This window comes from Saccopteryx bilineata, chromosome 4, assembly GCF_036850765.1.
Source record: "Saccopteryx bilineata isolate mSacBil1 chromosome 4, mSacBil1_pri_phased_curated, whole genome shotgun sequence".
In the NCBI taxonomy this organism is placed as follows: domain Eukaryota; kingdom Metazoa; phylum Chordata; class Mammalia; order Chiroptera; family Emballonuridae; genus Saccopteryx; species Saccopteryx bilineata.
The window spans coordinates 272,386,027-272,399,828 of NC_089493.1; the positions used below are offsets into that span (position 1 = coordinate 272,386,027).

Below are 13,802 nucleotides of genomic sequence, written 5' to 3' on the forward strand. Positions count from 1 at the left end.
TATAAAGGACAGGTATGTTCTCTTTATAACACATACAATAATTAATTTTCTTTTGATGAAATAAAATTTCAAATTATGATCAGTAATTTATTTAAAAAGGTAAGCCTGATCGGTGGTGGCACAGTGGATAGAGCATCGACTTGGGATGCTGAGGCCCGAGGTTCAAAACCCCAAGGTCACCAGTTTGAATGCGGGCTAACCTGGCTTGAGCACGGGGTTGCTGGCTTGACTGTGGGATCACAGACATGAGCCCATGGTCACTGGCTTGAGCTCAAAGGTTGCTGGTTTGATTAAGGGGCAGTTGGCTCGGCTGAAGCCCCTGGTCAAGGCATGTATGAGAAGCAATCAATAAACAACTAAAGTGTCGCAACTATGAATTGATGCTTCTCATCTGTCTCCCTTCCTGTCTCCCCCCACCCCCACAGGTTTATTTAAGAAAGTAAGAGAATATATGATCAAACACAGAAGGGATTCTACACCAAATTACTAAGATTTGATCTTTAATGGGATAAATCTATGCAGAAACTTGAATCAGAATGACTGATTCCCCCAAGGGTTTCAGATAGTTTTAGGCTTATGTAAGTTATGGAAGAAACTGTCAGAAATGTTATGAGGCCAAATTCTGAACTTAGCTCAAACTTATGGAAAATATTAAACCTTTTCTAAATGATTTTTGTGCAAAAAGTGTGTGTGGCCAAAACATTCTGTGCCTTGCTATTCGTGGCAGGCAGCCTCTAAGATCGGGTCCCCATGATCTTTCGCCTCTGGAACTCAAAACTTGTGTAATTCCCTTCCTTTAAGTGTGAGCTGGATCTAGGGTCTTGCTTCTAACAACTGAATGACAAGAAAAGGGGGAGGGTGTTACTCTTTTTAAAACAGTACAGAGGTTATTTTTTATTGAATTTTTGGGGGTAACACTGGTTAATAAAACTGTGTAGGTTTCAAGTGTAATTCTATACATCATTTGTACGCTGTATTGTATTTACCATCTAAAGTTAAGTCTCTTTCTATCACCATTTATCCCCCCTTTCCTCTTTTCTACCTGCCCCCCCACCCTCTTCCCTCTTGTAATCACTACACTGTTGTCTGTGTCTGTGGCCTTCTATTGTTTTACATTTGCCACACCATGAATTCATAGGGAACGTTCCACGGCTCAGGCTCCTTCCCACTGGTTCTCACAAAGTATCCTTCTCGGGATGGAGCAGGCTGGTGCTTCAGCTGAACCCAAGAAACTTTCTGTCTTGCTTCTTTCTTTTTCTGATTATTTCCTTCACACATTTCAGGAAGCTATCTTGGCTCTTAGAGTGCTTAATATGCTCGATATGTATGTTAATTCTCTTGGCAAGAGTCTTTCCCTTGCTCGTTTAAAACACTGCCCATGCATGCTGGGTGACACTGTAGACTCTTCTGTTTTGCCATGGGAACATTTGTGGCTATTCCTCTTTGAATAGTGCCCATTTCCTTGAGGTCTACAATATCACCTTTCTTGTAGTTGGCATGTATGTGGCCAAAGGAACAACTCCATGTTTTCTAAAAGGCTTTGAGAACATATAGTGGGTGCTCTTCTTGTTCCCTTTGTGCTAGTCATTTTGGCAAATTACTGGAAGATGGCAGTTCCAGACAAAAGGAAACAATGGGATGTTACTTTGGAGATTAGGTCACAAAAGCTCTGTATATTCTGTCTTAGGTACTCTCTCTTGTTCTCTTGCTTAGTCCCTCTGAGGGAAGCCAGCTGCATACTGTGAACTACCTTACAGAGAGGCCCACATGGCAACAGCTGATCTCTGCAGCCAGCGGCCAGCAGGGACCCGAGGCAGGCGAAGTGCCACAGGAGAGAGAGTGCAAAGGGATCCTTTCCCAGTTGAGCCTCCGGATGACTGCAGCCCTGGCTGACAGTTTGACACCTCATGAAAGACCTTGACCAGAGCCTTCTTGATAAACTGCTCCTGGCTTCCTAATCAACAGAAACTGTGAGATAATACATTTATTATTTTAAGCTGTTACTACCCTAAAGTTTAGGGTAATCTATTACGGCTTAGTAGATAACTAATATAGATTTTGGTGTCATAAGTGGGGTTATATTGTAACAAATACCTAAAATGTGGGAAAGTTTTGGAACAGGACAGTAGCAGGTAGCTACAAAGAATTTAAGGAGAGTAGTGAGAAGCTTAGATCGCCATGAATTGACAGTTAGTAGATTTTGGACTTCAATGAGGTTGCCTGTGAGGGTTTCGAGGAATCCTGGAACATCTGAACAGAAACTGGAGGGAGAGGCGTCTTTGTTATGTAGTAACAGGAAGTCTAGCAACCCTGTCACTTGCAGTTACGGGGAGAGTAGAAAATGAACCAAATGAATTGGATGGTCCAGCTAAGGAGACTGGCAAGTGTTGTAGATACCACCAGGTTTCTTCTTTATTACAGTAGAATGTAAGAGGAGAGAGAAATTGAAGGAAGGGCTATTATATATATAAAAAAATAACGCCTGACCTGTGGTGGCGCAGTGGATAAAGCATCGACCTAGAAATGCTGAGGTCGCCGGTTCGAAACCCTGGGTTTGCCTGGTAAGGCACATATGGGAGTTGATGCTTCCAGCTCCTCCCCCCTTCTCTCTCTCTGTCTCTCTCTCCTCTTTCTCTCTCTCCCCCCCCTCTTACCTCTCTAAAAATAAATAAATAAAATTTAAAAACAAATAAGAAGAACCAGGAATTAATGGTTTTGAAATTGCGTCTGAAAATCTTAGCCTCACCACCTTCCACGCCAGCTGTGCAGTGTTGTCGCAGTTCTGTCACTGTTTCTGCTTCCAGTGTCACCTCCCCTTCTCTGCTTTTAACTCGCCTGCCTCCCTTATGAAGATCCTCATAATTACACTGGGCCCACTCAGCTAATTGCCTTTTAAATCCCTTAATCACATCTGCAGAGTCTCTTCTGCCAAGTAACAGAGCAAATCCACAGACTCCAGTGATTAGGACATGGAAATCGTTAGGGGGACATTATTCAGTCTGCCACATGAAAGCAATAGATAACTAGTGCAGTGTACTTAGAATTTTACAGTTTATAAATAGGAACACAGGAATGAACTAGGTGCTATAGAAATGAAAGTTGTATAGCTCTTACACACAACCAAAAAGCTGTACATGTGTCTTTAAATTTTAAAACAGTGAGTTATATAGAGGCAGTTCTTATTCTGAGAGATGTGTGCTGGAGAAACATCATATTTACAATTTTCAAATAATTCAACAACAGCAGCAAAACATCTGTGTATATACAGAGAGAGATGCCGAGATGAAATAAATATGGCAAAAACTTCACTAATGAATCATGTTAAGGGTATGCAGATGTTCTTCAAATGTTTCATAAGTATAAAAAAGCTGGGGAAAATATCAGGGAGGTAAAAAAATTTAAGACAACAAATATATTCCCTTACAAAGCTCACTGGAGTATATTATAAGAACTATATAGTTTTTGAGTGAGCTGAAATTCAGGATTAAAGTCAAGAGTTGGCCACCTAACTCTTGGCCATCTGCAAAGGGCCAGTGAGTAAGTATTGTAGGGTTTGTGGGCCTACAGTCACTTTTCCAACTACTTAACTTTGCTGTTGCTGTATGAAAGCAGACAGAGCCAAAACGTAATAAATAAACATAGTATGTTCTAATACAGCTATTTACAAAAACAGGAGGCAGGCCACATTTGGCCTACAGGCTGCTAGTGCCAACCCTTAACTCAAAACATTTTTTGAGGCCCTGGCCGGTTGGCTCAGCAGTAGAGCGTCGGCCTAGCGTGCGGAGGACCCGGGTTCGATTCCCGGCCAGGGCACACAGGAGAAGCGCCCATTTGCTTCTCCACCCCTCCGCCGCCCTTTCCTCTCTGTCTCTCTCTTCCCCTCCCGCAGCCAAGGCTCCATTGGAGCAAAGATGGCCCGGGCGCTGGGGTTGGCTCCTTGGCCTCTGCCCCAGGCGCTAGAGTGGCTCTGGTTGCAGCATGGCGACGCCCAGGATGGGCAGAGCATCGCCCCCTGGTGAGCAGAGCGGCGTGCCGGGTGGATCCCGGTCGGGCGCATGCGGGAGTCTGTCTGACTGTCTCTCCCTGTTTCCAGCTTCAGAAAAATGAAAAAACAAAACAAAACATTTTTTGTTTTGCCTGGTGGGGCGACGCTCTGCCCACCAGGGGTCGATGCTCTGCCCATCCTGGGCATCTCCATGTTGCGACCAGAGCCACTCCAGCGCCTGAGGCAGAGGCCACAGAGCCATCCCCAGCGCCCGGGCCATCTTTGCTCCAATGGAGCCTCGGCTGCGGGAGGGGAAGAGGAAAGCGCGGCGGAGGGGTGGAGAAGCAAATGGGTGCTTCTCCTGTGTGCCCTGGCCGGGAATCGAACCCGGGTCCTCCGCACGCTAGGCCGACGCTCTACCGCTGAGCCAACCGGCCAGGGCCCAAAACATTTTTTGAAAATAAAAATTTTTTTATATAATTTCCAGAAACATGTACTGATGATTATACTATGTGTTAAGGACTGTATTAGGAATATATTCATTCCAAAGGTTAAAAGATTAGTCTTACAATTGCTAGTTACGAATTTAACTTTCACTCTAAACTCAAATCTAACTATTCCTCTTCCTTCTTTTTATACACTCACTATACACTCTATAATATATCTTCCCTACCTTCCTTCCTTCCTCTTTGCAATTGTACTCAAATGCACAAAAATGGATTAATCATAGTCCTTACTTCATGACAAACTTCCATCATTGATCATGCTTTCTTGCTGCTATATATTTTGTAATGTAATTCGTTATTTTTAATAATGTATTAATCATTCCCCCTTAAGAAACTATGGCTTGATAGCTTCACATGCAGAGAAAAACCTAACAGCAGCTAGATGTGATAACATAGAAAGAAATCCAGATTTTAAAATTTACATCTTTAATCCCACTGGGCTCTTGCAGCCCAGTAGAGACTCATTATCTCTAAAGCACAAATATAAAACAGTTGATAACAATGTAAGTTTATGTATTCTCATTTGTCTTAAAATATTTTGGCAGCTTTGCAAATCTCCAACTGGGTTCTTGGAGAGTTCAACAGTCTTGTGCTGCCTAGAAACAACTGGATAAATGTTCTATTTCCTGTATTAAGAAGAGAAAATGTAAATCAGATCAGAAGCATTATATTCTACTGTAAGAAAAGAAATGTTTCAGTGTGTTGACTTTTGGGTAAGGCTGGACAAGATGGATTGGAAGGTGAGTTGAATTGGGAAGGTGTAGCTGTGAACTAGAAACAGTTAATTGCAAATCTATCTTCATCATACTTCTTAAGAGGAGATACAGAGGATTAATCATCCTTGTATCTTGGATGCAGGAACGAATAGACAGTTGGCTGAAAAAAGAAAAATGAATGAGATTCTTTCATAATAGGCCCCAATTTTACAGATGAAGGTCTGAGCAGAGTTTCTAAAGCCAACCTACAGGATATAGTGAGCACAGAGAAGCAGAAAAAGTGACTCTGTTGGGACTTCCCTGGTTTAAAGCTGCTGAACCTTCCGGGCTACACATGATGTTACTTTATAGAACATAGTCCCCCAATCTATCACTCTTTGCAACCCTACTCTTGGAAATAAAAGAACTCAAGAAAGTTAAATTATTTATTTTATTTTATTTTATTTATTCATTTTAGAGAGAAGAGAGAGAGGAGCAGGGGAGGAGCAGGAAGCATAAACTCCCATATGTGCCTTGACCAGGCAAGCCCAGGGTTTTGAACCGGTGGCCTCAGCATCCTAGGTCAGCGCTTTATCCACTGTGCCACCACAGGTCAGGCAAGAAAGTTAAATTATTTTTGATAAAGCCATGTAGCTTTAAAAATTTATTTTTATTTTCTTTTTTTTCTTACTTCCATTTTGAAATATTCATGTAGGAACCAATTGGTTATCAGGGAGCCAAAACAAAACAAAACAAAAGGTAGAAAATCTGAGAATTCTCCCTGGCTCCACAGTAGTGAGGCTTCACTAAAACAATAGGGAATGAAAATAGTATATTTTCCATGACCTCTAATCATGAGCTTTTTTTCCCCTGCCTGGAAGACCACTCTAGAAAAATTACATTGCAGACACAGAGCTCTGTCTCATCTTTCCCCCCCCTTTTTAAAAAATGGACACAATGAGGAAAGGGAAGCTGGACTAGGACAATCTTTCCCCATCGAGAGGATCTACAAAGAGAAAAGGAAATATGTCACACCTTCACTCTGCTAAGATGTTCAATTAAACTAGATTTAAAAGTATGCTGTGTATTGGAAATCAGTATCGGGACAGAAAATAATGTTCAGTTTTCTTAAAACAGAAAGTAAAGTCTGGCTTAACTAAACAGATTGGTAAGTGTTGAGTTAAGGAGACCAAGCCGCACGCGCGCGCGTGTGTGTGTGTGTGTGTGTGTGTGTGCATGTGATATGCATGCACACAGGCAGGCATTTTGTTTTGTTTTTCCTACAAACCTCCATGTAGTGATATTTGTACTTTTTATGCTTCACAGCATTAAAATCTCCTTCCTACGTTTGAGAACTGCCTCACCTTAAGAGTCTTGTCTCATATAAATGCCGTAAGTATAACAGATCTTGCCTCCTCTAGAAAAGCTGAAAATAACAAACACTTGCACGTGTTTCATATCTCCTTCTGAATAATATTTGAAAAGGTGATTGCTTCCTTTTTAAAAACTCAGGGCTATATGTTTGGTCAAATTTTCATTGAGTGCTGATTTCTTTTTGGTTACTCATTTTTGAAAGAGTAAAGTTGTTTATACGTCAAATATTTACAAGAGGTTCTTATTGGGGAAGGCCAGGGTGACGTTTCCTGTTAGTAGGAACTCTCTTTGTGATGCAATTTGTATATGAGAGTTGGATTTTTTACCTTTACTTCTCCACAACTAACCAATATCCACAATGTAGGCCTGCCATTATTGCTGAATCTCTCCTCCCATCTACTTCACAACAGACAGCACCGCACAAACATGGCTTATGATCTGGGTTCAGTCCCCACCCTCCCAACTTCTGGATATTTCATGTCAAACCCTGTCTAAGGAGCTACTGGCTCTTAACTGTATACTTTTCTTGTCACAGCCAAGAGACCTGGTTTTGTCCTCAGGCCTTGCCGATTCTGTGGAAGCCTGTGCTCTTGCCTGGAAGTGTCTGCATTGGGCGTCCCCCTCACCTGTGCCCTTCACTGCAGTTGTTGATAACTCAATGTCTTCTCTCAACAAGTCACTTTCATTTTTATTTGATCTTCACTGCGTTTGTCCACTCTTCCTCAATGCCTTATTTGGGGCCACAGATTTCTTCAAGTATCAAACTTATGGTCTCAATTTCTTGTTATGGCTATGGTTTTTAGATAATTTCAAAGATGAGAAAAAATGGCTATCTTAAAAACTGAAATCCAGATATCTTTTCACCCAATTTTCAATAGGCTTTAATTAGAGTATAACATAAAGCAAAATGTGCAAATTATGGCTGAACATTCAATGAAACTTACAGAATGAACACAGATTGAGAAGTAGAAAATGATCCAGCAGTCTCTCTTGTGGCTCCATCTAGTCATAACATGTCTCTCCCCCATTAAGAATAATTTTGAAGTTTATAGAAGTGGAATCAGAGCACAGCCCCTGATAATCTCTACTCTATTTTCTTTCTATTTGTTACCAAAAACCATATTTTGCCTATTCTATCCACCTGTAAGTAGAATCACATTTGTCCTTTTGTGTCTAGCTTATTTCACTGAGCAGAGTATTCTCAATTTTCATTCAAATTGTAGCATGTATCATAATTTCACTCTCTTTGAAGGCTGAATAACATTCATTTATATATATAGCACCTGTTTATCCATTTATCCATCAATGAACATTTGTGTTTCCCCCTTTTGGCTATTGTATATAATGTAGTTATTAACATTGGTGTACAGATACCTATGTAAATTCTTGCTTTCAATTCTTTGGAATTTCTAGAGGTGGAATTGCTGGATCATGTAGTAATTCTATGTTTAACTTTTTGAGGAACTATCAGAAAGTAGCTATATTATTCTACATTTTCACCAGCAATACATGAGAGTTCCAATTTCTCCATATCCACATCCACACTTGTAATTTTCTTTTTTTTCCTTTTAAAAATACAATGGTCCCTCGTCTATCACAAGGGTTAGGTTCCAGAACCCCCCACGATAGGCAAAAATCTGCGAAGTAACAACCTTATATTTATTTTATTTATGTATATTTTAAGGCTTTATAAATGCTCCCCACACTCTTATAAACCTTTCCCACACTGTTATTAACCTTTTCCACACTCTCATAAACATTTCCTATGCTCTTAAACACTCTCTATACTCTTAAACCTATGTAATTTTAACAACATATAAAATTCTATATGGGTATTCATCAGTGAATACTAATATGTTTTAATTAATATTTTAAGTATTTTTTTAGAATGCTTTTAATTTCTTAGGCTAGAAAATGCTTATCTTACTGCAAAAATAATTAATAATAAATATATAAAAATACACCTATATACGGCAAAATTCCATGATATAGCAAAAAATCTGTGATACAAAATTAGATATATACAATTTAAAAATCCGCGATACAGTGAGACCGTGAAAAGTGAACTGCGATATGGCGAGGGACTATAATAGCCATCCTAATGGGTATAAAGTTGTATCTCATTGTAGGTTTGATTTGCATCTCCTTAACTGACTAGTGATATTGAACATGTATTGGAAAAATTTTTAGTTTTCTGTATATCTTGATGTTTTGACATCCTAAACAAACAAACAAACAAACAAACAAACCCATCTTTCTGACTAGAGAGAGACCATCTCTCCAGGACTAGCCAATTTTCAGAGGTAGCAAAAATCCCAGCTCAAACAGTGTCTCTGATATATAAATTTCCCAGTCTAGAACCATACCTCCCTAATAGGCCTCAATAAGTTCCACTGTGGACATGGTTTGAGGTCCTCGTGAGCAGCCAGGTGGAGATACACAGAAGGCAGTTATAAGTTAAGAGGCTGGGGCTCAGGAAAGAGACCCACTGAGATACAAATCTACGATCATCAGCAAATAGCTGTAATCAAGCTGAGTGTTCATCAGGTTGGTCAAGGAGACTATAAAACAGAAGTCCATAATCTGATGGGATTCAGGGCCAACTATGAATCTGTTGAAATCATGTATAAAATTTTGGGTATATATTTCTGAGGTAAAGATCTACAGGATTCATTGAATTCTCAAATAAGTCTGTAAAACTAAAAAGATTTAAAAATCTGAGGGGGAGGGAGAAGGCTAGAAACGCAACCTATAAGGCACGATTGATCGAAATGGCTACAGTTAGAGACTGCAGTGGGAAAGAGTACAGAATGTGTTAGCATTCGTTTCCAATTCACCATCTGAGTTAAAGCAACCATGAAGCACATGATTTTCTACTCAAAACTGGGCAATATGTCCCCAAAATATACTGGCTTAGAACAATACTTCTAGACTACCCAGAATTGTATAAAACCAGCACTTATAGGACCAGGGCTTTGGATTCTATAGTTTCTGTCAAAATTTTATTTATTCCCATTCCCGCCCCATAAATAAAAGGGACAACCTCCTCAGCCACCTTTCACTGCTGCCTACCTCAGGTCACAGTGGACAATTGAAGACAACTTTTTAAGTATTACTTTATGAAACTTCATGATCACCAATGCTGTATATTTTAGCAGCCAAGTTTTTACAGGCAAAAAGCTTTGAAAATATGTAGGATTTGAACTGCAAGAAGGGCTATGAAATCCAACCCCACAAAGCTAGAATGTTAGCTTGTACGTGTTATCACAAAGCGCTCAAAAATGCAATTACATTTCACACTTTATCTTTTTTTCCTCAAAATTATTTTTCACTTTAGAGATAGACATAAATGGAAAGGGGAGAAGGTTTTTCTTTCCAGTGTACATTTTGAAACCCTTTCAAAAGCTACAAATGTTTATGAAACAAATTCTCTACTCGCACGGACGCAAGCCACAGCATTCTTCCCAAACTACCACTCAAGCAAGCCAAGAATAATCTAGCCAGCCAATTTGAATGTAGGAAAACTATCATATAATGTCTACTGTCTGGGAAACCTCTAAATATCATTTGTACATGCACCTTGGTTTATAAAAACCATTTCTGTACTGTATAAAGGGAAAAGCTATGAATTACCAATTACCAAGAGTTTATCAAACACTATGATAATGGATGCTATGCTGATGCATAATTCATCTTTAGAAGAATATAGTTCACAAAACTTTAACACATATGAAACTATTTTTCAAACAAAAGAGATAGTTTATAAAAGAATATATACATATAGGTAAAACCAGAAAATGTTCAATTGTATTAACTAATGAAACCTATCAAAACTGGCAAAAATCTAAAATAAAATGACTCATACTATGTTGGTAGTTTAAAAGATTTAAAAAATTTATCAACATATATCAAACACCTTAAAAAATATCAAGTACACTAACCTAATTTAATTCTACTTTCATTAGTCTAACCTAAAAAAAAAAAACACCCAAAACTAAAATTTATGTATGAAGATCCTCTTTGTAGCAAAATTTGTCAAAGAGAAAATTGTAAACAACAAAAGAAAAATGGTAAAATGAATCATAGAACATATGCCAGGGAAACATTTTATTTGCTCTTTCATTATTCACTGTTTCAGAAAGAACTTAAGGTGTCTCATGTAACGATAACCATGAAAATTTATGTCTAAAAAGCATGTGCACAATGGGGAAAGGCTTCAATACAAAATCATGTGTGTGCAGAGGGAAGATTGTAAAATGTGTAATCCAACTTTTGGTTAACAACATGTAGAGAAGGAAGGTAATCCATCAAAATATTAAGAATGGTATGTGTATGGGTGGTAATATAATAGGTAAATTTTACTCTCTTATCTTTTACAAGTTTCATATAATGAGCTTATATTTCTTTTTTTTTTTAATTTTATTTATTCATTTTTAGAGATAGGAGAGAGGGTTCTGAACTGGTGACCTCAGCATTCCAGGTCGACACTTCATCCACTGCACCACCACAGGTCAGGCAGTGAGCTTATATTTCTATAGTCAAATGTCCATTTACATAAAAAGGTATTAAAAGGACAAAGATTATTTAAAAAAATAAAAAATTTGCTTTTATATATAATGGTTTACAAGAAGACAGCTCTTCCTACATCGCCACTAGTGAACTGATAAAGGAAAATGAAAGTAATGCCTAAGAGAAAAAAATCCACACTGGAAATTAACCCATAAAATATAAATTTGTTTTTCAATTAAAGGTATCAAAGGAAAGAATAAAGAGACAATATATATATTATAAGGTTGTAGGAAGGGAGATCATTAACCTAAATAAGATAATGCTAGGCCCTGGCCGGTTGGCTCAGTGGTAGAGCATCGGCCTGGCGTGCAGGAGTCCCGGGTTCGATTCCCAGCCAGGGCACACAGGAGAAGCGCCCATCTGCTTCTCCACCCCTCCCCCTCTCCTTCCTCTGTCTCTCTCTTCCCCTCCCACAGCCACGGCTCCATTGGAGCAAAGATGGCCCAGGAGCTGAGGATGGCTCTGTGGCCACTGCCTCAGGCGCTAGAATGGCTCTGGACACAACAGAGCGATGCCCCAGAGGGGCAGAGCATCGCCCCCTGGTGGGCATGCTGGGTGGATCCTGGTTGGGTGCGTGCGGGAGTCTGTCTGACTGCCTCCCTGTTTCCAGCTTCAGAAAAAAAAAAATACACACACACACACAAAAGATAATGCTAGAAAAAGGCAAGGTATTTTAATCTTGAAGTCAAATAACCTATCAGTAGTCAAATAACCTATCAGTGAACTTATGCTAACATGGTTTTCTTGTTTAAATTGTAGTTTCAAAAAAATACATCTAGAGACAGAAAGTATAACTGTGGTTGCTAGGGGGAGGGAGGGAGAATGGGTAATGAGTATGCAGTTTCAGTGTGGAAAGATGGAAAACGTTATGGAGATGGATGGTGGTGACAGTTGCACAACAATGCAGATATACTTAATGCCACTGAACTATATTCTTATAAAGTGTTTAATGGTAAATTTTATGTGATGTGCAATATTTCAATTTATAAGAAATATATATACATGGAAATAATATATATTTCTCAGATATATTTGGTCTGAGATAAATTTGGTCTTCATCCACATTCCTGGCTCATAGCTCCCTAACTCCTTGGAATTTCCTAAGTGACGAGAGCAACAATGGTGTCTCTTGTTATGTTAATGAGGTGACTTTTGGATATAACCCCAGCGTAGGGGCTCGGAGCCAGTGGGAACCAATCCTGCCGTTTGAGGTTTGGAACTTTCAGTCCCATCCCAATTTCCAGGGAGAGAAGAAGGGCTTGAGGTTGAATTAATCTCCAAAGGCCAAGGACTTGGTCAATCATGACTATGTAATGAAACCTCCATAAAAACCCAAAAGGACAGCCCTTAGGCCCTTTTCAGAGAGCTTCCACGGGGAACCGAACATTACCATGTGCTGGGCCTCAGCTCCATGGAGATAAGAAGCTCCTTTATTCAGGACCTCTTCATTTGGCTATTGGTTCCTATCCTTTAATGTTCTTAGTAATAAATCCATAATCTAAGTGAGTAAATAGGTTTTCTTGAGTTTTGTGACCCATTCTAGCAAATTAATCAAACCCAAGGAGGAGGGTCATGGAAACCTTTGATTTGCGGCTGTCTGGAACAACCTGGGCTCACAACAGGCACCTGAAGTGGAAGGTGGTCTTGTGGGAAGTAGCCCTTTACCTATGGAATCTGATTCTATCTCTGCATAGATGATGCCAGGTCCCAGCTGCTTTCTCGGACACCCTGCTGGCATCAGAGAACTGCTTGGTGGGGTGGGGAAGCCTCCGCATACAAGTTGGAATCTGGTCTGAGGACCCTTTCATTATGTGTATTTTCCCAAAATGTTTAAAAGGAATACATTAAGGTCGGATCTGAAGTAGATACAACTGGTATGGTATATATTCTGGTTGGTTCTTTGAGTTTTCAGCTTTTTTTTTTTTCTGTATTTTTCTGAAGTTAGATGCAGGAAAGCAGTCAGACAGACTCCTGCATGTGACGAACTGGGATCCACCCAACATGTTTACCAGGGGGTGATGCTCTGCCCATCTGGGACATTTGCTCCGCTGGGGCGGAGCCATTCTAGTGCCTGAGGCTGAGGCCATGGAACCATCCTCAGTGCCCGGGCCAACTTTGCTCCAATGGAGCCTTGGCTGTGGGAGGGGAAGAGAGACACAGAGAGGAAGAAGAGGGGGAAGGGTGGAGAAGCAAATGGGCACTTCTCCTATGTGCCATGGCTGGAATCAAACCTGGGAGTTCCACACACCGGGCTGATGCTCTACCACTGAGCCAACCAGCCAGAACCAAGTTTTCAGCTTTTCTGAAACAAAATTCCATAAAAATGTGAGCATAACTTATTAAAAGGAAAAGCTATAATTACTTTAATAGCAACTTTTTTCAATTAGAGGGTAATTTATTGTGTCTGATTAATAATTCTTCTAATGTAGCCAATGTTTAGTTTTCAAGTACTGGTATAAAGAAATCATGCCTCATAGAAACAAGGGTTTAAATGGAAAGCAGTCATTAAGATTCAAAGGGAAAAATAGATGAAATAAGTGAGGCTGCTAGCATTCTGGTATTTATGCACATCTGTGGTAAATCGGTTATGAGAATAAATATCCCCAACAGTAAATATCATTCCCAGAGATGGTGCAAAATACATTAAAAAACTGTCCCCATAGTTCCTGGAAA

The 13,802-nt window shown here is 39.7% G+C and overlaps 1 protein-coding gene across 1 annotated transcript in view; it reads right to left on the minus strand.

Moving 5' to 3' along the window:
* Positions 1-13,802, minus strand: part of TPST1 (tyrosylprotein sulfotransferase 1) — a 110,526-nt gene that overhangs the window by 17,161 nt on the left and 79,563 nt on the right. The gene's annotated exons all lie outside the window — the stretch shown is intronic.